This window comes from Helicoverpa armigera, chromosome 2, assembly GCF_030705265.1.
Source record: "Helicoverpa armigera isolate CAAS_96S chromosome 2, ASM3070526v1, whole genome shotgun sequence".
Classification (NCBI taxonomy): Eukaryota; Metazoa; Arthropoda; class Insecta; order Lepidoptera; family Noctuidae; genus Helicoverpa; species Helicoverpa armigera.
The window spans coordinates 7,244,183-7,269,100 of record NC_087121.1 but is presented as its reverse complement, the minus strand read 5'-3'; the positions used below and the strand labels follow the sequence as shown (position 1 = coordinate 7,269,100).

At 36.9% G+C, this 24,918-nt stretch overlaps 1 long non-coding RNA gene across 1 annotated transcript; it reads left to right on the top strand.

The window, feature by feature from the left end:
• The first annotated feature begins 1,822 nt into the window (after positions 1-1,822).
• On the top strand, positions 1,823-3,398 carry LOC135118655 (uncharacterized). Its single transcript, XR_010277703.1, has 3 exons — positions 1,823-1,865; positions 2,434-2,544; positions 3,290-3,398. It is a non-coding gene; the product is annotated as an uncharacterized LOC135118655 (long non-coding RNA).
• Positions 3,399-24,918: the final 21,520 nt, after the last annotated feature.

Sequence of the window (24,918 nt, the reverse complement as noted above, 5' to 3'; positions counted from 1 at the left end):
ATAATATTTTTTAACTTTAAAACATATTTTTTGCTAGAGACATCTGTCGTCGAATAGCTGCATTTCTAGAACCTCTAAGTGAATTTGTATTATTTTCGTATGAATCTTGAATCAATGTAATTATTGGTACCAATTTTTGCCTTAAAAAGCAGCTTCATTTTTCCTTGCCTACAAGTTTTTAATAGATTATTTACAAACCAAAACATATGATATATTATCACGAAAATTTAAAATTATAAAAACACCATCTTTCGGTAAGTAGTCGACTTACGTATATTTCATCAAGACAGAGAGCCGTTACAAAATTAAGTGCTACCAGACATCGAAAATTCAATCACCCATAAAAAAGGTCTTATTTAAAAAATCTGCAATTATCTTAAAATTAATTATAACTCTAACTTTACATGTAATAAGATCTAAGACTACATTTTATAAAAACAGTATTTTTGCAATGGCTCTAAAATTTATAACAAATATAAGATGTGACGAAAATTAGCGTAGATTTATTTATATTCATCATCAGTAATGTTTTACATATAAGTAGGTATCTCTCTTGCCGTACATAGTTTTGAATGTACCTTTACTTAGAGCAATATCCGACTCACATAAAGTCACATAAAGTGGATACGCCGTTATGATACAGTTGTGAAAACTCTAATTTGATAAACACTGTCCCTATAATTTTAATTCCCATTTTTCTTGGTGAATTTCGTAATATGGCAACATCGAAAATAACAACAGTTATCGCAGCACGGTTCTAGAACAAATAGAACGAATTTTCGTGCTTGTGATGCCATAGTGGCTAGTAGATGAACTAACACAATGACATAAGTTGATACTGAAATTACACCATGGGGTATTTTAGACCCGTGGTGAATAAAAATGATTTTTCATCGAGTCTCCGTTTAATGATTCCTAGTAGAAAGAATTATACCTATTTCATTTCTGGGGAGTAAATAAATTGTTGTGGGGCCAGTTCTGTGCACAAAATAATACTTATATAACAATTAATTTTCTAACTTTTTATCTCTCTTTTCTTCGTTCATTTCAAATGAATGCTTCTTCAAACTTTCTAATTCAATTACTATTTTTAAAGAATTATTAATTTTGAGTATTTACTTTACTTTGAGTATGCCGCTAGTGGTCGATGTTAGTTTAGGGTTTGATTTTAATTATCCTATTCCACGCTAGATGGATTTACAAAAATGGGTGGTTTCCCATAAAATTTAAGGGTGTAGCACGGGTGGAGCCAGTAACGTTCCTCGTCCCCGCTCACCCGAATTTTGGCGCGCTGCTTTGTTAGGAGATTTTACGTTAGGGCACCTCCGCTAGTCTTTTCTCCTCCGTGAGTAAGTCTGACACCAGTCTAACCAAGGGGTATCGGGTTGCCCGGGTTACTGGGTTGAGGAGGTCAGATAGGCAGTCGCTTCTTGTAAAGCACTGGTACTCAGCTGAATCCGGTTAGACTGGAAGCCGACCCCAACATGATTGGGAAAAAGGCTCGGGAGGATGATGATTTCTGAGTGGGTCATAAATCAGCCTAGAGTCATGTAGGTATTTGTCGGTTTATATCCGTCAGGTTCATTTAAAAAAACTGACACCCCGCTATCCCTGAAGATTAAGCTGGCAGCTCACACGAAGAGAAATTTAAGATTGTATGATGACAACCAGTATAAATAATTAGGACTTCATCACATTTCTTTAAATATTTCTTTAATTCACATTCAGGTTTTGTCTACAGCAAATGGATGATTATCTTCTTTATAGTTGGAGGAATGTTCTTCTTAGTTGGTGTGTACTTTACTGCAAAAAAAGAAAAGAATGGACAATGTAGTAACGAGTTTATGGCTAATTAAGAAATCCTGGTGAGGATAATTGGAATCAAGTCTGAACCTGACAAAAAGGGTTAAATAGACAAATATAAGTAATAAACATAGTTGGGACTTTAAAATATCAGAAGTATTATATAACCACTTCATATTTACCAAATAAAATGTTACTTCAAATACTTATCTACCCAGACAACAAAAATATTACTTTATCAAGTTCTGTAGGAATAAAACTTTCTTAACAAAGTCATGATACATTTTATTTTAAGACTTGCGTGACGTGTCGATATCACAAGAACTTGTAATGTCTCGATTTGTGAATGTAATGTCCCAAATAAGCTAAATTACAAAGACATTATCATGATCATAGTACTGATTTCCCAAAGGACCGATTAGGAGTCACCTTTGTCCAGAGACACTTCAATAATTTAACCAAAACATAAGTACATAATTTTAATTAAACATTTATAGGTATCAAAAACTAATCAAAAACCCATTTTTTTACTTCAATCCTATCAATTCAGCTGCAATATTTTTTTGAATGAAACTCATATCACTTTCATATTTTTCTTCAATAGAATAAATCAATGATATAATTTTTCAGGAGTTATTGGAATAATGTGCGGTCTTAAAATGAATCGAAATAATGAATTGGAAGGACAGTCTTGGATCTTATTAGGAGTGTTAAGTTGCCTACTTGGGGTTACTTTATCAGGTAAGACTTACTAAAGAGGTAATAGTTTTTCAACAAGGCTAATATTTATAGTTTCTTGTTATATTTTCTGATAGGTGTAGTGCTCTCGAGTCTTTAATGATTTATAGTCAATACTTTGTTGTTCAAAGTCTTCAGACGCTACGTCTTGAAAAACTTAGCTTTAGTCATATATTTATGTGGCCGCCAGACAAATTGAGTTAAGGGCTCTCTAGAAAACTTTATAACTACACTTTGGGTTAAGAGGAATTATAGCTTCAAGAGAGAAACTGGTACGACAATTTTATTTTATATCATATTAAGGGCTATCAAAACACGAATATCAACCAAGATTTCTGAAGTTAAAAACAATGATTTCCTTTTCAAATTATAAGACTTACTTTCGCCGCTTCGTCTCCGTGGGGAGTCACAAAAACATTTTGTTGAAAGTTGCTCATTTTTTGAGGATTCGCAGCACAATGACCGTCGTTTAGCTAAACAATGAGGCACACTAACAATAAATGTTTCGGCCCAGCAGACAATGTTTTGATACTAAGTTTTCCTGCTATATTTAGAGTTTGTATTGATATTGACAACCTAAAATAATATCCTGATATTATTTAACCTAATAACAAAAAGAACAAGAATAGAAAAAATATTTATATAACATGTTATATAAATATTTTTCTATTCTTCTACAAAAAAAAATACTATTAGAGCCTTCAGCCACAAATCTTTGTTATCATACTTTTTATTGTATTATTTCCAGGCAGCGTGTCTGGTTATCATACTCTAATGCGATACCGTCGAGATCTGAGAGCCACAAATCTTGGGTAGCCATGGAGACATCTTATGGTAGCCATCAAACCAGTGAAGTTGATATGTATATATTATATTTATTTGATATTTTGACTAATAGTCGTGTTCTTAACTTGATAAAGGTACCTAATCAACAAATATTTTTATGCTTTTAATTTTTTACAAGACTTTCTGGTATGCTTTTAAAAAACCCTATGAAAACATATTGACTTGCAATCTACGCTAGCCTGCTCCTGGATACCAAATTGACAGCTTTTCCGGTACACTACACTTAGGTACACTTTCCAAAAATCTTTCAGAAAAACCTTGCTCTGACAATAACGAACGCAAAAATACCAGCTTTTCCTCTTTTCAAGAGGTATATTTTACATTGACTTCAGCTTGAGATACTTTTCATGAAAAGCACAAATACGTACATAATAGGAATAAAGTGATATACGTTCAAATAAAATGGTTTAAATATTGACCATACAAAATATTTTACACACGAAATCTGAAAATTACCGACAGAAATTGTCTACTTAAGGTCAATTCTACTTTGGTGAATTAACTTGAAGGAAATACGCTTACAATTTGTATTCGACGGTAAGCGCCATTCGCAATCAGCAAAGCTTGTTTCTGTACTCGAATACGCTTGTTTGTCGAACCATGAAGCATATTGTTATAAAAGATTCGATATTTTGCTCACCATGTGTGTATTTCTGTTATATTGTCGGGACGTTTTAAGTTGTACGCCGTAAAGAATATTTGCGTTGCAGGAACGCGAGGCGATTTAGAAAATGTTGGTACATTTTTGGGTGCTACAATACGAAATCACTTCCTTGTTTGCTTCATTGTTACAAAAATGCGAAGCATTAATATAATGTCAAATTACCACGTTTTTGTGACGGCCACACGAGTCATATCCAACAGGAAAGAAGTGATAAGTATGTTCCTTCTATCTGTATAATCTTGAACGTTTTGCGCGCAATGTAATGTAATTCTTTTATTTATACACCTGTTATACTGAGCTCGAATTACGTTCAGGTATATACATAAAATATGACTATGAGTATGTTTTCAAAATTGTTTTATTTGTAACACTGTCTATTCGATCACTGTCTGGATAAGCACTTTGAATGTATTTGGAACTGATTTTATCGATACCTGGATCCAATAACTATTCAAATAGACGTAGTAATAGAACATGCGTGTATCTATTTTTCCTATCCTCTGGTTGATAACCTAACTTGCCTACGTGTACGAGTTGCGTGCTAACAACTATTGATTCAACTGAAACTCTACGTGTATATTCTACAAAATGTAAACCAATATATATCTTCACAAAACGCTTCCTATTTTAAAACTTAACATAGCATCGTTATTTATTGCAGCTACGGCACTAGATCGATAGCTTATTTTCTCGTTCGCAGTACTACGACAATAAAGGTCTGTGTAGGTAAATGTGTTACTAACATTGATTGATGTTCTGTCGTTCATCTCCCATCCCGCGGTTGTTATAGACACAACCGCTTTTAACGTACAGCGAAGGTAATTAGCTAACACCTCCGCTGAATGATTGATAGTTGGAGCTCACCCATTATTTATTAAAGTTACGCGTTGACTTGTATGAATATACACCTGTCGATACCTATTCATCACGTGCTACATACAATATGTAGGCGAGGATTCTGTGTGCATGCAAAGGAAACTTCGTTTTATTAGCAATTCCAGTGTAAACGGCTTATGTGATTGATATTAAATGCACACGTTGAAATCCTGTCGATGTTCGCGGAATAGTTTTACGTTGGAAGGTTGTATTTTTTATTGTGTTGGGAAGTCCACTGTCCTGAGTTTCAACCGTCCATTATGCACGAGTGTTTGCTCTATGCTGTAAAAAGTATGAACTCGGCTATTTATTAAATACTGTTTCTACCAGTACCTACGTGTCATTAAGGACTGGGAGTATGTAGTCTGTTGTTTTTCGATTCAACTTTTACCGTACGGGTTTTATAAATAAAAATTCCGCGTAGGTGTGTTGGCTCGAGAGGGTCGGAAAATTTGAAGGTTTTCTTCCACAAAACAAAAAAGGAGCTAACTGGAAGAACTCGTAGAAATGTAAACAGAATTATTTAGAACCACAAAATTTGAGACTTTACCTTGTAGGCGTTACAACAAAAAGTAAACACACCTAATGGTGTTGGAAGCACGTCTTAGAGCGACAGGCATTCCAACTGTCGTTGCCTAAACAAGACTCGTATATTAAGCCTGGGGATAACACAGGTAAAACAGACTACTCTAAAAGTCAGACAAGCGAATAAAACAGTGAGAAGTACGGCACTCGTCTAGTTTCCGTACGTTGTTGGTTTTGGTCCTTTTTGCCCGGCAAGGTGTTAGCTGATGCAGAGTTAGGGTTAAATGTACGGACGTGGGTTTTAAACCGGTTGTGGGTTTAAGTTAACTCTTCTGTTGACGGAAAAGAATCCTCTCGCGAACTTTAAATGGGATTTTACTTTTTACAATAAACTACAGTATTTTTATTCTAGAACCACGAGACAAGAATTTCTATTCAGCGAGTTTTTTCTAAAAACATTATGCATAACAAAAGCAAATGTATAAATATTTTATACAGCTATATTCAGGTATGCTTTTATGCCCTATTGTGTTCCGTTGTGTGTAAAATAAAATGCTTTTGATAAATAATTATTCCATCAGGCAACTTTTTTCACTATTACATCTTTGGCGATGCAATTTCCACGAAAAGTAACAAAGAAAAATATTCCAAGAATATTCGTTTAGGAGTGCTTTCCCTCTGGTGTAGTCCAGTGATCTTCTACGTTGAAATAAAAGATTCAAATGGGCGTTCTGAGAAAAGGGATACTGCATAGTATTCCAGATCAATGATGTACTTGTCAAGTGGATAAGGTGAAACGTGGTTTCAGCGATCACGATACCGCAAAGTGAAGTGGTCAAGACAATTCCTTTGTCGGCTCACTGAAGTGCAAGCCATACATAGTACTGATATAATTACTTCACACGACACACAGTCGTCTTTCAGCACGAATGAACGATTGCTTGACTGATCAGTCAATTCGCCTCGGTCGGCCGGCCGGAGTAATCGACTCACTATGCTATGAGTGACCACTGGCTAGTGATCGTCTTAATAGTTCCGTCTCTATTCATATTACCATTGTCTGACTTTGTACTATTGTTTATGTGATTGTAGCTTTTAATATGCAAGCATATATTCTATAGCTTGTATACGTGATTACAGGAGTAGGTACATCGCTATGTTCATTATTAATTAATGTATTTGTTGTAGGTAATTATCTGTTTAATACCTCTGTGAGTAGTACTTAATCAGTCATAGCCGTCCACTGCTCAACGTAGACCAATATTAAAATTGATACTTTAACAGACTTCGACAGCTAAGAGCAGGGAAAGATTTGTGCCCGATTGACGGCATCAAAGCTACTAAATAAGTCATTTGCCTCACTGGTGTAACATTGTACACTGGTGGTATACCAACCGCTTGAAGGAAAACAAGCGAGATGCTATGTTCACTTTCAGCACACCATTCTTATTGTGAACAAAGCTGCTCTGTTTTGCTTTGGCTGCGAATCATTACGGTCGGCTGGTACAACGCTTTGTTGTTCCCTGGTTCAACGAACTATCCTCAATGTATTTTGGCCAGTGGAATCTCAATTCTGCATTCAAGTGCGCAACACTGCACGGGACGTAGCTTTGAAATAGATTTTGGGTTTGATAATTAATATTGGACAGCTAAGGTAGGATTGTGACATTTTCGCTGATTACGAATATTGAGCCAAATTCCGAAATTCCCACACACATAAGTACTCATTCGTCAAATAAATAGATATACTTAGTGATAATCTCAGAAGAAAATTTTTATCACAAAGACCTTGCACTCATATTACTTAGTTTGAAATCAATATTGAGAGAATATGCATGATATATGAATCACATGTTTTATTTACCCTCATGTGAAAGTCACAAATGCAAATTATAAAGGCAGTGGAATCAGTCATGAACTTTATTATAAACATGTATATCCTCGTATTTATATGTATAAAGGGCTCGTAGTCCACTCTGCATAGTTTGTCTTACTCCTTCTTAAGCCTCTTAAAGCTGCAATGTAGTAAGTAGGTTATGTACTGTTAGCAGCTGTGCTAATAATGTGCTCGGTGGAGCTAAGAGATTTGACACGTCCACTCATTCATTTCAAAATGCAACTTGCATTATGTAAGCTGTAAACTTTGTTTTTACAACAACTCCCGCTAATGGACGTTTGAAAAACTACTTAATGGCATTTGAAATACAGTTTAGTTTGTTTGCAAGTTAATTTTAAACGTTATTATGTAGTTGTACTGGACCATTGATCTGAGAGTCGGTCGATGGATGAGTTACCCACACGTCTCGTAAATAATGTCAAACAGTGGCTAACCAGTTATGAAACAAATGACAATCATTACATCAGTTGCAGTTACGCTGGATCTAATCGAGTTGGTTTGGCCAATGGTAGCGAATATTCCGCTAAATACCTACCTATGTATGTTCCATGTATAGAAATAAATCGTTATTGATTAATGTAACATGAATAAAGAGCTCAAATATATATTAAGGACTTATGAAAATAAATGATATTATATCGTTATAAGCCTCGCTTCCTAGATAGTTGAACAACCTCTAACCTTTCGTAAAATAAACAACTTTTATGGAACAGTTTTTAGACTTTTATTTTTTCTATACCGCGCAGTATACTATTGTCACGCAAAACATGATTTAGCGCTAATCGTTAATAAACTCAGTCACCAATGACGGGTACGTTTACGTGAAAAAACAACAAAAAAAGTAGGAAAAACATCCTTTCATCCAAACAAACAACGCTTTATCCCGAGTTATTGTGTGTAGTAAAGCCGCGGTAAGCAGTGGTCATACCGGCCGTGTTCGGTAATTACCGCAGGCTGCAATCAGCCGCCTATCTGCCCCAGCCTTACGCTCCCAACATTCGGCTAGAAATTCACACGTGAATGAAAGTTAACGGTGAAAACACCAAACAAAGTTTTGCTTTTCGCCATTTGAAAAGCTTTTCATGTTAATTTGCATGGGGTGGGGAACGGGATTAAATGTTGTTTTGTTAGTGGAAATGTTTCGAATTAGGGCAGTTTTATTTTTAGTTGACTGACAACCTTGAGTAAACTGATAGCTCTATCTTCTGGTCGATATTAGGGCGGACTACACGCTCGGAAATACGAACTATTACGAAAACCAAGGGAAATTAAAATTTGAAGTACCTATAATAAGTTGGAGGAGTTTGCTTGAAACTAATATTTGTTACGTCGAAATTGAGTATAGTTAATTATAGATATTTATCAAGTCTTCTCTCAAGATCTGGACATTACACAGAACAATTTACAGAATTTCTAATATCTATCTAAAATAAAAGCATTTTGCTTTCAGTATCTTATTGTATGAAAAACTTACATAACAAAATAATAAATTTTGATCTCCATCCAATTATCTGGTACACATGTTTGAGCATAATTTAGTACACACCCATACAGATTTATGCGTGTAGCCTACCACAACAGCTACATATCACCAAGACATTTACATTTATTAATCACCCAACAATTTGTTCTCTCCAATTTTCTTGAGCTCAGAACTAAAACAGCGTAACTTAATCCCATTAGTGTACCTGATAGGCTCTTATGGCAGTTACATTGTTTTCAATTATGATTCGAGCTTACGTTGCGTGAATTAATTGCGTCAGTGTTCGAGGTGACAGGAGAGACAGTGCCGACACAGAATGTGTTTAAACGGTATTGTCCCACTAACAAGTTTCACAAATTAATCGGATTTAGCACTATGTATCATGTCCTTCCGGCGGCCGGAAGCCTTTTGATCTACTGCATGTGCTCTTCTCTGTAATTGCACATAAGCACATAACAACTGTTGTCAACACATGTACCAAACATTTAAACGAATTAACTATTTTAACGAAGCGCCGAATAGCCATATTTTTTTCCTAAACGATTTTATGTTTGTAAATATTTCAAACGTTGTTTGCGTTATGGGCGAGTTCAATATTTTGACATAATAAATTCATAAAAGCTAGTTTGATTTATTCAAATGTTTCATTGCTATATCGTATTTTATTTTAAAATTCTGAACACGCGTAGAAGATGTACGTAGCTACAAATCGTTTTATACGACATGAGTTATGTTAAACACCTTTCAGACGAGTAGATAGAATCGAGTGACTAAGCGTTGTCCCTCGCACTTCGAGACCAATATGTTTCGGAAGACGGGCCCGAGATCTATAACAATACAATAAATTGTTTGTATTGGGGCGGCGCCGGTGCGCGTAATGTGCGTGAGACCGCCAACTTTATATCAACACCACGAGGAGGTGAAAAACGTCCCTCTCGTAACTCGAAAGGCAATAAGCAACACGCCATAAAAACCGGTGTCTCAGCTCGACGTGTAATCCGCCCCGAGGCTACTCTACAACTTTCTCACCAAACAACATATTGCTTTGAACATTTACAAGTGCTAATAGAAAAAGATCATCTTTATCCCTTTACACGGAAAAAATATAATATTATTTTTATGAAAAGGTGCGCCCATAAAATGTGTAAGAAAGTAGCGAATTGTGGCGTTTATACTGTAAGTAAAAGACTGCGTATATTTTATTACGTACTATAAGCATGGTACTTATTTCTAAGCAAATATTTACTCGCATATGTATTCTAACAGGACAACCCTTAAAATTCAGTGCTTTTTTATTCAACCATTTTTGTTCAGTAAAACTGTGCTAGCCAGTTACTAGCTTACCTACTCTTTTAAAATAAAAGCCGAAGCTTGTCTGTTGTCAATAGTGATAAAGTACTCCTTTAATGAGAAACTATCGCCTTTTAGTGCAATAGGTATCTAAAATTCTAAACGTCTGGCATAACTGTGTTGGACCACAAAAACGTTGCGATAGACCAATATATCACTGAAACACACCTGAACAGTAATAACGGAGAATAATAGCAATTGTTTCGCGCCGGTTTTTATGGGGTCTTCATTTCATTTGGGTTGCCAATATTTGGCACTGGGCATGTTATTTACCTTATATCACGCGTATATTGGGGTATTGTCTACATTTTGTGTTTATAAAGGTAAATAGGGTTCTAAGCAATAAAGTCGGTTGGTAGATATTTTATTAGAACTACGGAGGCACAATAGCAGTTATCGGTGCTGTTGATGTTTGTTAGAGGCTGTCGGTTTTCTAGATCGTGTGTGTAATTCCCTAAGGTTCAGACCGGGGTTTGGTGTAGCACATTCGTGTCTGTTAATTAACTGTGGGCGATGTCCTAAACCTAGCATTACGTCGCATGCGATGGGGTGAACTGACAGCCAATATTGGTCTTTGTGAAAACGGGAGTTCCTGCAGCGTTAAACGTCCAGGACGTTGGCAGTTTACAATTTCGTAGCAACTGTAGGATGAAATACTGTAGTGCAAGATTGTGTTACTGTTGCTTGTATAGTAACAAGACACATACAATATTAAAAGGTGTTATGATGGTAATGACATTCTAGTGTTATGCTAACTAAGCTTTTTTCAATAGGTCAGAGTTAGGCTGAATTTGTTTCGGTGTTTCGAAGGTAAAAAGGAAAAACTGTACTAGGTACATAGAGTGTACATAGGGGGGTGTCGCAGTGGCCTAGTGGGCAAAGAACCAACCTCTCAAGTATGAGGGCGCGGGTTCAATTCCACGTATTAGTATAATTACAGATAATAGTATATTATAGATATTAGTATAGATTGATTATTTATCATGTAGTTAATTTTAGTTGCAATATATACCTCTTTACTTTTCACCTCAAAAATCAATGGCATTCAAATTAATAAATACATCCAAGCTCGGTCCATTGAGGCTGAAACCTCCACTGAAATCTTTACGCACGATATGCACGGTGTTACACTTACTGTAATAACATGTTTCCTGCTCATCCTCAAGGGGCTGTGACCCTTCGCACTCGATTAATTTTTACAACTAGCCTGAGAAGGGATGCAGATGTCTGGATTGTTTTTTTTTTATAAAAAAATACGTATTTATTATTTTGAGGTGGTTTTCTGATCATGCATGGTAAATGCCGCCTCTTTCTTAGGACTCTGAGGAATCCCATAAGAGAGTCGCTCAAAGAATTATACATGGATTTGATAACTAGCAGCCAGATTCTTCATCAAAATTAAAAGCTAAAGGTAATGTCATAAAGTAAAATTAACGGTCAAATTCGTTTTATCTATTAGTTTTGCGTTAGACGTTAACCAGAACCACGAATATGTGGTTCGGATCCTCAGGAGGAAGGTTCGAGATTCTGTAACATGCAGCGTAAGGGCAAGAAATCAAAGCTTTCGGAAGAGACATTAGGGCTTATGAAGAAACGACGTGAAAACCCGCCTGTCACTTCGTCAGCTAAGCGGGCTCTAAAACCAAGAGATCAACAAGCACGTACGACGCGACCTCCGGTGCTCCAATACTCTTGCCATTGAAAGAGCAATTGAGCTGAATCGGGGTCAAAGGTGTTCGTACAATCTCTTGAAGAAGCCACTTGACGAAGCTGACCACAACAAGTGGAGAAGTCGTTTCTTCGGTGCCGGCAGTCCTTTCGGAAGTGGAAAATTTCTATAGCCGGTTATACGCATCGCATGCATCTCGACCTGATCCCGGAAATGAGGATTCTAGAGCCACATTAACACGCCATTTCACCGAAGACCTGCCAGAAGTCAGCAGTGGCGAAATCGAGATCGCTCTGAGACAGCTCAAAATGGAAAAGCCCTGGCGAGGATGGCATTACAACAGAGCTATTAAAAGCAGGAGGAAACCCCTTACTGGTGGAGCTCCAGAAGCTTTTTAATGCCGTCCTGTTTGAAGGGAGAACTCCAGAGGCGTGGAGTAGGAGTGTTGTCGTCCTGTTCTTCAAAAAGGGAGACAAAACCCAGCTGAAGAACTATCGACCCATTTCCCTCCTAAGGCACGTCTATAAGCTGTTCTCAAGAGTGATCACGAACCGACTTGCGCAAAGACTCGACGAATTCCAACCATCGGAGCAGGCTGGATTTCGGAGCGGATACGGCACCATAGACCACATCCACACAGTGCGGCAGATTATACAGAAGACCGAAGAGTATAATCAGCCCCTGTGTCTAGCATTTGTGGACTATGAGAAGGCCTTTGACTCGGTTGAAATCTGGTCTGTTCTGGAGTCCCTGCAGCGTTGTCAAGTAGATTGGCGATACATCCAAGTGATGAGATGTCTCTACGAAGCCGCTACAATGTCCGTCCAAGTACAGAATCAGCAAACAAGGCCCATACCGTTGCATCGAGGAGTGAGACAAGGGGATGTTATTTCCGAAACTGTTCACTAATGCAATGGAGGATATGTTCAAGACGCTGAACTGGAAAGGACGCGGCATCAACATCAATGGTGAACATCTCTCACTTGCGATTTGCTGACGATATCGTCATCATGGCGGAAACGCTGCAGGACCTACAACAGATGCTGAACGACCTGGCTGAATCTTCTACGCATTGGCCTACGGATGAACTTGGACAAAACCAAGGTCATGTTCAATGAACATGTTCTACCGGAACCGATTGCGATACACGGCGCCGTTCTCGAAGTTGTTCGGAAATATGTATACCTTGGGCAGACATTGCAGTTAGGTAGAAACAACTTTGAGGACGAGGTGAATAGGAGAATTCAGTTGGGTTGGGCTGCATTTGGGAAGCTACGTCGAGTCCTAACATCGTCGATCCCACAGTGCCTAAAGAAAAGTCTTCAATCAGTGCGTCCTACCTGTCATGACTTACGGAGCCGAAACGTGGACACTGTCGGTACGGCTGGTTCACAAGTTTAAAGTCGCTCAGCGGGCTATGGAAAGGGCTATGCTCGGCATTTCTCTGAGGGATCGCATCAGAAATGAGGTAATCCTTCAGAGAACCAAGGTCATCGACATAGCCCACCGAATCAGCAAGCTGAAGTGGCAGTGGGCTGGCCATATTAGCCGAAGAACCGATAACCGTTGGGGTAAACGCGTTCTAGAGTGGAGACCACGCCTCGGCAAACGTAGTGTAGGACGTCCTCAGGCACGGTGGAGTGATGACTTGCGCAAGGCGGCTGGCAGGAGCTGGATGCGAGAAGCCGAAAATCGATCTCAGTGGCGTGCACTTGAGAGGCCTATGTCCAGCAGTGGACTGCTATAGGCTGATGATGATTAGTTTTGCTGTTACTTAGCCTTGAAAAAACGAATTTGACCGTTACTTTTTTTACGCCTTTACTTTGGCTTTTACTTTTGATGAAGAAACTGGCTGTAATAGATGTATTGTAGATTTGTTAGGTTCATTAGGACACATACATTAGCCAAAGTTCTGCTGAACGTTGACACTGCGTGTGACTAAGCTGGTTATACACGAATACTTTATTAACAAAGACTATAATTACTAAACAGCTATATCCATTTTGCAATCAAGCTTTTCATCGATCCACAATGTAATCGAAAATTGAATTCTAAACAGATTAATAACCAGTATCATATTTGCTTAAAATTAGAGAAATTATGCGATAATGAATAGGTGTATAGGAATATTACGGTATAGGCATATTGCTGCCTACCCAGACGTAATTAATTTATTGAATGGCGCATTATGATAATCAATCGTATGCTCCTAATTGTGATCATATAAGCGTGACCAATAATTAGATAACAAGGCTATGTCAAACAGGTTCCGTTTATAATATTGAAAATACATATTTATTAATGAAATCTGCTCTAAATGATTTATGAAAATTTTCTTAAGTATCTACATTTATTTTGATCTTATTATTAATTTTGAAGCATAATCTTGATAAATAATATATTTTATTACATGGTTCCTAATACTCTTTTCAATAACTCTTTTTACAACAGTTTTCAATAATGACCTTTTTACTATGATACCGTCAAATCAATACCTATATGGTACTGATACGAATGAATTCGAAAACAAAAATGCACGTAGCTATTTAAATAAATAGCTGGAGAATGATGAAATTCGTTACTAGCCCGCATGTGTATAGATTTACATAGGCCAATACTAAACGATCGCCGATTGACATAGTTTCAGGACTGAGCCATTTCCACCGTATTTCAATCAACGTGAAAATAATCGACTGGTGAAAATGTATATTTGCAGTGCAACGTTTCATGTACAAAATTGTAGCGTTTATATAAAGCGATGTTGGTCACACTACTAGTTTACTCTTTTACTGTGTAATTTTCGCCAAAACGCCACCATAGTGGATTGTTACATAAATTGTGTTTCGAAATTTCAATTACAAACAAAAGAATCTTTTCTCCATAAATATAGCCTAACAACGTGTTTTAACAGATCACTACGTCGAGAAAGTTCAACAAGCCGGAAAGCGTCATCAGGACCCGAGAATACTCGTCTGTTTGTCAAAATTATTGAAATCATCGCCTCTCTCAATTCAATTACCAATTTGTGAGAAAAGCCAGCCAAGATTTTCACTCCCACTTACCGTTATTCTACGAATAAAGGGGTTTAACTACCATTTACTCTGTAAATAAAACGAGACAATTGTTATTTACCTTCAGAGTATCGCTAGGAAATACTCGGGAACATTTGCATAAAAGTGTTGTTTAAAAAATAATAAAAACAAACAACTCTTAATTTCGAATAATGGAATCCCCGAGGATCACACGGGCCTGCATAGCCTTTGATAACGCCAGCCCCGACACTCACAAATTTTATTTTCCATCTGTACCGCAAAACGTTCATTTAAAATTTAAAATCTTATTATGTTTTCTAACAAGCGCTCACACAAATCAGGTCAATTTATTCATTTATGTCTCACAAACATTGCAAGACGAACTGCGGCAATTTAATGGCAATCCCTCGGAAAATGTGGGTGAAATTAATCGTAACATTTGTAATGAGTTTGTCTGTCCATGTTTCAAGTAAGTTGAAAGTAATTTCGTCTCGATTCCCAGCTGACCGAGTGTTAACGTTTGTGAAATACTCGCATCCAACTGAGATGTTAATGCTTTCAACGCTGTTACCGAGCTTAGCTTTATAATTATTAAGTATCTACTTTTATCTCTTTTATGGGCCTCTAGATGTAATGAGATCTTTTCAAAAGCTGTGCAAGTACGTGCTTTTAACATGTTGATGCTCTTTAGAAATGTAATTATTGCTCATTAAATTATTAAGATTAAGCTCAGGTTGCTGTGGGGATAAACATTACATTAGACTTAGTAGGATTCCATAAATACATAAGAGTACACGTATTTTGAACGTACCTACACCACGAATTATGATTATTGTTACCTGCCGCCGTGCCAAGACAAATGAAAGTCCGGGTCTCAGCGTATTCTTAATCATCTTGTAAAAATATTATCTCTCCAAACGCAGGGTATTTGAACGTCTAATGAAAATCTCGTTTGAACGGAACTGTGTTGCGGTCAGGAAATTGAAAGGGTGGCCGGAAAACTTGATTTACAGCAAAGTGCCTGAGAAAAGGGATGTTTTATTATGAAAATTATCTTTGGGGACCCGAGAGGGCGCTCGTCCGCGCTGCCCGTTGCTTTGTTATCACACATGAAATATAGAATCGATTAAAATTTGTTTATCTGGGCAAATTAAGTGTTCTTCAAGGGAGGTACTTGTATTATATTCTTATTGTTAATATTAATGCGAGCCTTAACAACAATGAAGGGAGCGTTAATAAGGTAATTTTATCTAAGTGTCATCACAACATTACATAATAGACTTAGGTGAGGTTTGTACACAAATGTTGGCTCTTAGGTTAATATTTAATCTGTATGGACTAGGTGTAATGTAAATATTTGCTATGAGACATAAAATAATTAATCATATTAATATGTAGGAACTATTGTTTGTAAATATATCCATGAAAACAATTGTAGCTAATACTACTATGTGCTTCAGTCTGTATCGTACCTATATATTTCCTTATTAAATATGACATCATTTCTAAAATTGGTGGTATCTGAAAATACGATTAAAAATGTACCTAAAACCTTCGACCTAAAAACCTGCGAACTAATTTATGAACACGGTTTAAATAAAGGTTTATTTATTCGCGAAGACATTTGGCTGGGCTGCCTAACTAAGTTTAGCCTGTGCTGGCCCAGTTTATTTCCGCAGAAACTAATTGCTGGCGCCACGACTTTCTACACCTGTAATTGGTAATGTCAGGTGTCATAGTTTTCGTAAAGTTCCTGACTGTTAGCTCAAACACGCACTTGACTTTTTTGCACGAGCGACCTGTGACCTGAGTTTTCAGTTATATCTTATCTTTATGTATGTACGTTTTGACTAAATTTGTAGCCAGGTGTATAAGCTTACTTCCTGCATCAAATAATTTAACACAGTCAGAGCTACAAGAATGGAATTTTCATAAAAAAGCTTATAATTAAATAATATACCATGCATTGCTCACTTATTAAAAAAAAATTACCAAAAGCTACTTCAATTTAACTTGTAGTGATGTAACCTTAATAGAAAACAACACAACGCACGTCTTGAATGTATATCTTACGCCGTCACACGAGGGATACAATAACTTCGTGGACTAAGGCCATTCTCGTCTGTTATGGCATGGGTTTCAAGGTATATAGGCACCGTAACATAAAGATCACCTCATTGTATTGGCATATTGCCAAACTCACCCTTTTTAGTGCTATAGAAGTGTTGTTCTACTGTCTTATATTGTTACTGTGTGTTGAAGGAAGAATAAGGGATGGGTTGATGAATAATTTTAATGGATTAATATCCTTAATAAATAATAATTTGACATTCTGTTTTGTGGGGATATTACGAACATGTTCCATGCATATTAATTACGTGTTGATAACGTTTTGATGAATGAGAAGGCACTCAATGCACTGACATGTCAAACTTTTTCCTATCGCGAGTATGGTTGTGTGGCAGTATGGGTCACATGCGTCTACTTCTGTGTCTCGGAATATAGTCACGGACCGCCATTGCTATTGCGGGAACTGTATTTATCTTATCGCTCTATCTGAGGTGACCCCGCTCGCCATAAGGGTCACATACTTGTTAAGATATGTCTATGTTTAGAAGTTTCTATTTTGTTCTGTACAAGAAGTCAAAATATATAATGATAATATAGTACACCCCTTCACATTTAGGTTAGCACAGATAGGTATGTTGAAAAAATATTTCAGCAAAATGATTCGGGTTATTCGCATAAGATAAACTTACTTTTTCAACAAACCAATTCATAACTGATCTTAACACCACATAAAAGTAAACCAATTTTCATTGTAAAGTCGACAACTGACCGTAGAAGGTCCGACATCGGTAATCTGAACGGCAAACTAATCCATCAGCATGATATTCAAATCTCCGGATCGTGCGGTGGCTAGGCGTCGGTACACAATCGACGGGGCTAGAGAAACTGCAACTTTATACTGGAAGAGGTTTGAGGGTCGAGACCAACAGGTCGGAAGCAGAACTGTGTCAAAATACATTCAAACTACATATGATATTGGTCTTAAGTCTTACTACAAAATTTAACAGACGCAAGTCATGTGTTTAAGGCAAATCCTCCATACCATATGAGAGTGTAATTTTAAGGCTTCCCACGTCAGACTTTTGTAGGACAGATAATTGGACCAATTTATTGTAGGACGTTCTTACAAGAATTTTCTGACTGGCATTTTTGGGATGTGTGTGTTGCACTAGTGCTATCAGTGTGTTCTATTTTCTCATACAGACATGCTTTAGATTATCGGACAGCATTGACGGGCAGCCTTAATGCGGAAAAGACATGCCAAAGGTATTTTATTCAATTGACCATATTCTTTGAAAAAAAAAGTTTAAAAACGATGTAAGGTTTTGAGAGCTGTTTAAGTTCTGCGGGTACTCATAATTCTGATCATTTCTTGCGATGACGTGACTCTTTTGAAGAGTTCTTGACCTATTAATAGATAAGGACAATATTTTAACAAAATTCTTCGGAAAATGTCACCCATGGCCAAAATGTTTGCAGGTTTTGCGTATTTAATGTTACATATTGTATATTACTGACGAATCGATAGGAAAGTAAAACTAGGCATTTGGGCTCAATATTTGCAATCGCGCTAATAATAACGTACAAACGGATGTTTACCTGCAGTTGTCAACATCATCAGTACATCTAATATCCGTCCACTGTTTTGCATTCACTTCCCTATTTAATACTATGATCCAAATGTATTCTCTTACCATAGCTGCATACATTAGCTAAATCAAAGCTTATTTACATGATTCGCTGAAACTTTGTGAACATTATGAGATTAAATAAATAAAAGGTTTAATGAGCTTTTCCAAGTATTTCAATGTAGCGTTTATTTATCTGGCTCCGTAATGTTTATTTGATTTCAACTTTTTGTTTGCGATGCATTTCTTCCCTGGCTTCATCAGCTCACGCTATTCTATTTCATATCACGATTTTCTTAGCTTGTTTTCCTCATAGCTGTCCTGAGAATGGACCGTAATGATATTTTGTATAAACCAAGTGGATATTTCTTGTATTTCTTTCAAAATAAAGACCCAAACCTCGGTATATTTCTAGTCGTAAAGTTGTTGTGACTGCATGCTACAATTATTATAAGTTTCAGAATTTCTGTGTTTATAATAGTGCCTTGGCTGCATACTAAAGTTTGACAAAAGCGCAGAATTCACAAAATTAAAAGTTTATTTTATGGCAGAATATGGAAAAGTTTATTTCATTCAAAAGTCTTAGTCATATTTAGATACCAAATTCATCTAAAGCTAAGATATAATTAAGCATTGAAAACGTAATATTCTAGATGAAGAGATGGACGTTTATTAACAACGAAAACCGTTGCAAGAGACTGGATTAATTAAGTCGGATAGAAGACGAAGACAATACGATACTTATATTACTCTATTCACAAAATCACTGTCTGAAACTATAGCAGGGTCCGTCACGGGGAATAAACTTGAATAAACCTAAGTTCAATGAACATTGTTTCTATTGTGAGGATATTTTATCGAGTAGTGGTGGTCGTACGACGAATTGAGCCTAAACCGATTGTCAGTCATTGTAGTGAATGCGTGGCCCTCAATCTACCCACATTGCGTCGTTAGTTGGCGCTAAGGCAACAAATAGCGCAACTTCACAGCCTACACGCTCCGAATTAATTATTAACACTGGGTTTCCTCACTACGTTTCCCTTCACTTTGTGTTAGCTCTAAGTATATGGAATAGAATACATAATGTATCACATTGACAGTTCATTCTTATTGGAAATCGTTCTATCTACTATAAAAAAACGTAAATAACCAACTGAATTAAATAAAGTTGAATCACAAATGTTTTCCAAAGTAGTTACAAGTACTTAAGAAAGCATGATTACTTATTCTTTTGACGAGAAGTAAAACAAGAATTTACATAAGTCAAACTAAGTTTACCCAACACTTGAAATTCAATTTTCTATCACACATTTTTACCTTCTTAATAAAACCACGACGAAACTTTTTATTTTACATTTAGTTCACAGTTGACCGACAGTCGACGCGATTATTGTCACTTTCTTTTTTTAGAAAAATCTTGAATACAATCAAAGTTTTCGGTCGGTCTAATGTGTACCTACTAAATATCTCATCATTATAATATGCGTTCTACCATCCATCTCCATATTGATTTATTCGCTCAAACAAACTATTGACCTGCTAAAAGTTTGCAATGTGCGGCAGCTTACATTTATCAACTGGAGCATTTTGACACACAAAACACAACATAGGATCTTATACCCACGAAAAAAAATACAATATTTCGCAACGCCTCTTAGTCAAAAGTAGCTGTTAATACAATGTCGTCCAAACGGCATATTTCATACAAAACAAGATACACTTAACCCTCAGTGTCGGGGTGTTTAGTGACACAGTACCTTAATCTACACTTCAAAGAGCTCACAAACTCACTCAGCCGAGCCTGACGTACGTATATTTATGGGGCCCCGGATAGGCGCTAGCTCAAATCGGTAGTGTTATTACATTGTAAATTACGCGTGACTAACTTGTGGGTTATTTTTTAATATTACTGCTGATTATCAGTAAGTTTTATCGAAATTGTGTAGCCTCTTTGACGATCCAAAGAAAAGAGTAGATCTATAAATAGTTAATGTAAAATATTTGCAATTAATTCGTGGCTATGTGTGATAAAATGTCATATGTAAGATAATAAAGTTACGATGCTTTACAATCCATAGTAGTCAGCAAATCCACGCTCTTAAATCGTAATTATTGAACACAAAATTAATAGTAGAAATCAGCTTCATTTGCTCTGATAGTCTTACTTCATTAAACTCATTCATTTTAATCGGTCGCAGACTTTTGTGACGTTTTTTTTCTTTTACATGATTGATAATGAAGAATTCCATATTCTCATATAACAGTGAAACAAATAAAGCTAATGGTTAACACCTAGTAACCCATATTTACTAAGCAATATCTCACCAAGCAATTCGTAGTATCGACACGACATGTTTCGGGGCATAACAAATGACCTCTGTTGCCACCGCTGAGAAGCAGCTTAACCCATGGAGTGGCTGACACTAAGCTCTAATATTAGTTATCCCTTCTTGCCTTTGATCTTACTACAGTAACACAAGTGTGACTTTCACAAAACTCTCAAACAAACTCGTGTCTTCTATACATTCTCCGTCCTGATAGTAGGATGTGATTTGTATACATTGCAAAAATATCTATAAATAACTTTAATACAGTATTGATTATTATTGATTCTACTAATCTTAAATTACAATAGGTACTTGAAAACGAATTGCTCGTTCATGCAAAAAATTCACTAAAGCCTAGTTGACAAAGAGCCACACGTAGACCCGATCCATACAAAAGGACTGCCAACGTAAATATATCATTTGAAAACACTTCGAAGCCATAAAGGAACGTGATATTTGCGATTTATTAAAAAACAGATAATGTGTATCGGGCAGTAGTGACGTTTTTATTAGGAGGCATAAAAGGGCCAACGTCGGCGGCGACGCGCCATTATGTCCCATTCGCCCCATTGAGTGCTTAATGCAGGATAATGGACTCTCTCACTATTAATTTGGCCGCTTTTGGTACGAAAATACCATAAACAAGTGCTCCGTTTACCTTAACAACCTATAAGACATCGATTTATATTGTTCGTGCCAAATTGCTTCTAATGAACTGTAAACTCAACCGCCGAATGAAAACACCCAAGTTAGTCCGCCTGATATAAACAACGCTAAATTGCTTGTGATGTTTATTCAAAAACTAATTTAAACACTGTGCAAATATACAATGTAATTACAATAAATACCAGACCATCAGTTTAGTTAAGCTTTATTTATACAACACATTGACTTTGCGATGATTAATTTATAACACTGAAATATAAAAGCCAGTGAAAATATGCGTTATTTTTATACGAAATCCGAGTTGTGTTCAGATGTACCCGCCATAGTCGTAAACCAAATAGCTTTACGAACATGAGCGTACTCAAATATTGGTTGAACGTGGTCTCAGGGACACCAACACAGATTTACTTCGCACTGCATTAGAAATATGGATCATAGCAGAAGTGAAGCCGAATTTAAATTGTCACGTCGTAAAATTTTCGAAGCTTATACAGTTCGTAAAATATTGCATAGAAGGAAACTTTAAAAAGTCTCCGACAGTAACCGTCTTCTCTCTCCGTTCGCGGCAGTAAAACGTCTGTAAGCATCTGCTCTGAATATCGTAAAACGTCTGAAAAAACACTTACTCTGTCATTTTGTGCTTGTGTAAAATTTTGAATAGCAGTTTGAAATAAAATATGGAAAGCAGTAATTTTCATTATACCGCGAAATCCCAAACCGGCAGTGACGATCGTTCATATCGGGTACGATTAGAGTGTACGCTTGAAGGAGATAAATCGTCGGCAATACACGAACCGTGGCACGACGGACCAACAAATTATTGTCGCCCAGGGAGCACGAAATATCGGCCGGTGCCGGCACGTCGGCCGCGACCTACCAGAAATATATATCTGCACTCCCATCTGTAGGAAAAGCGGGAGATCCGAACGAATATCCGAGCGTACGGCAGCGGGCGGTCGAACGCGGCTCTCCTACTAACTGCCTACATGATGCTCAACTATATCTTCCTGTATTTTAAGTAATGCTCCTGAAATATCTGTAGTTGCTAGTCTGGAATAATAAACATAAAAATCTGTAATAAAGTATTTTGTAGTGAATTCTGAGCACATCCTCTGTTCTAAAATTAGGTCACCGGTTTTGAAATCCAGATTTAAACTCTGATATTTAGGCTCGCGTAGGCGAATTCCACTACTTCATTACCGTTGAAAGCCACTGGCAAAACCATATTTGATGTGTAAATAGCCACTGAATTTGAGTAAAAACATCCTTAAAGCGAAATAGCCCGTTTCCATAATGTTTACAAGTGTCGCGGGATAATAGGCATCGGATTACCATGAAACGCTTCTTTATATTAACGACTTGCGTCGAGTACTTGTTAATGAGCACCATAACGGTGTATTCATAAGTCGCATGATTTTCACGACACAGCTGCAAACTGAATAGAACGATACTTTTCGTAAGCTCTTACCGTAAATCTTAAGAACCAATTCTTAAAACAAAATGTAAATAAAATCAAATAAAAATACATTTATCTTTAAAAATGTAAAGGCGGTTTGCGGTTACATTATTTGTAGCAAATTGCCAGCGGCTACGAATCGTAGCTCTCGTAGACGCTACAATCTTGCTACAATGTTTATACATTTTTAAGTACCACACAGAAATGTACATAATATATTTGTTCATTAATGATCGTCGGTTAACCTTTGAAAGCACACATGCTTACTGTGACCTTTGTCGCTGAAAGATCACTGAACCGTGGCCATATGAGAAACATGTTTAAACTTGTATCGCAGTTTCTAAACAAATAAAAAAGAAAGCTGAGCGGCTTGGCTCGTTCAATTAGTGTCGTTCACTGTCAAAAGGAATATTGGTGTATAAATGGCGAAGGCAGGCATTGTCACAGCCGCGGTATATCATCGGCGCGCGGAAATTCAAAGGGCGCCGGAAGTACTTGATTTATGAGAGGAGGTCGCATGTATGGCCGAGTATTAAAATTTTCATAAAATATTCTTTATGAATTGCGAGCATTGTGCTGCTAGTTAAATGCCTGATTTAATATCTCATTTTGTTGTCCTGTTTTGGTATAGACAGCTTTATTAAATCCTTTTGTGGTTTAGATTTAAATCTGCGATGTGTGATGATTAAAAAAGTTTATTTGTATTGTGTTTTTGAATAACAGAATTAAGCCTCGTTTTATCTGTTGAACATGTAGGTAATAGCATTTTTTACCCAGCGACAACAAAAAAAAAAAAAAAAAAAAAAGGTACATTTAGTATCTTTTTGTGTTTATATTAGTCGTCAGCACTGTGTGACATGTTAGTGGGTCATCATTGTGGGTGCAAGTTCAACACAATATATGTACTTTAGAGGATTACTTTTGAGTAAGTAACTAAAGTTTTATTAAAGTTCTCTAAAGGTTGTGTGTCACATACATTTTAATTTTCTGCAGTTGGCCTTTAAAGCGCCACACGTGTTAACATTACGTACGATATACAAGACACGCTACACCCACATTTAATTTTCTTAGAAACAGAAACCAATTAATTCTTCGTAAACTGGATAATTAAATCTGCCTCCCACTTTATCCACAGTATAAAGAATTCTAGAACAGAACAATTCCATATCCTACGCTATAGCTAAAGCATAGTACGTAAGTACTACTTTTATTATTAAAATAAAAGTTCCATCTTTCCCGGAAGCTAGCTTTAAAGCTTAAATTGTTTACTGCCTTAAAGTTACAAGATCAAGAAGTTTTACACGGAAAGAAAATTGACACTTCTCCCATCAGCTTGAGACAAATCGTTCTGAAAGGGAACAAGAGTGACGGTAAGTACAATAAAAGTATTTGCTTTGGGTCCAGTTTTTAGTGGAGCTCATTTCATTTGTTTTACATTTTGTATATATAGGAGGGTACTCTGGTGGCCAGTTAGGCGTGCGGGGCGCTTTACACGCGTACTTTGTGAATAATTTGCATGAGCGTGGCGGGAGGACGCCGAGCCGCCGCTACGGGGGATTTAGACGGAGGGGGCGCGCCCGCGGGAGGGCCGGTCAGGATTTAATGGTGAGCGCGTTGCCTGCCCACTGGAGATATTCTCATCTCGCCGAGGATAACCACCATTACGATTTAGCGGCTTTGCAAATTGCAGCCGTGTCATGAAAATGTCTGATGCCGATCTGATTATACTTACCTACCTACTTACTTACTCATATTTTACTTATAATTGAATTTCCCCGCAATACTTGTATGTATTCTCTTCAGCTAAACCCCTCGTTTAGTCAGTGAAAATTTCCATTATTCCTACCTTAACGTCAGCTACAAAAGCGTTTTGAATTCATTTCGCGTT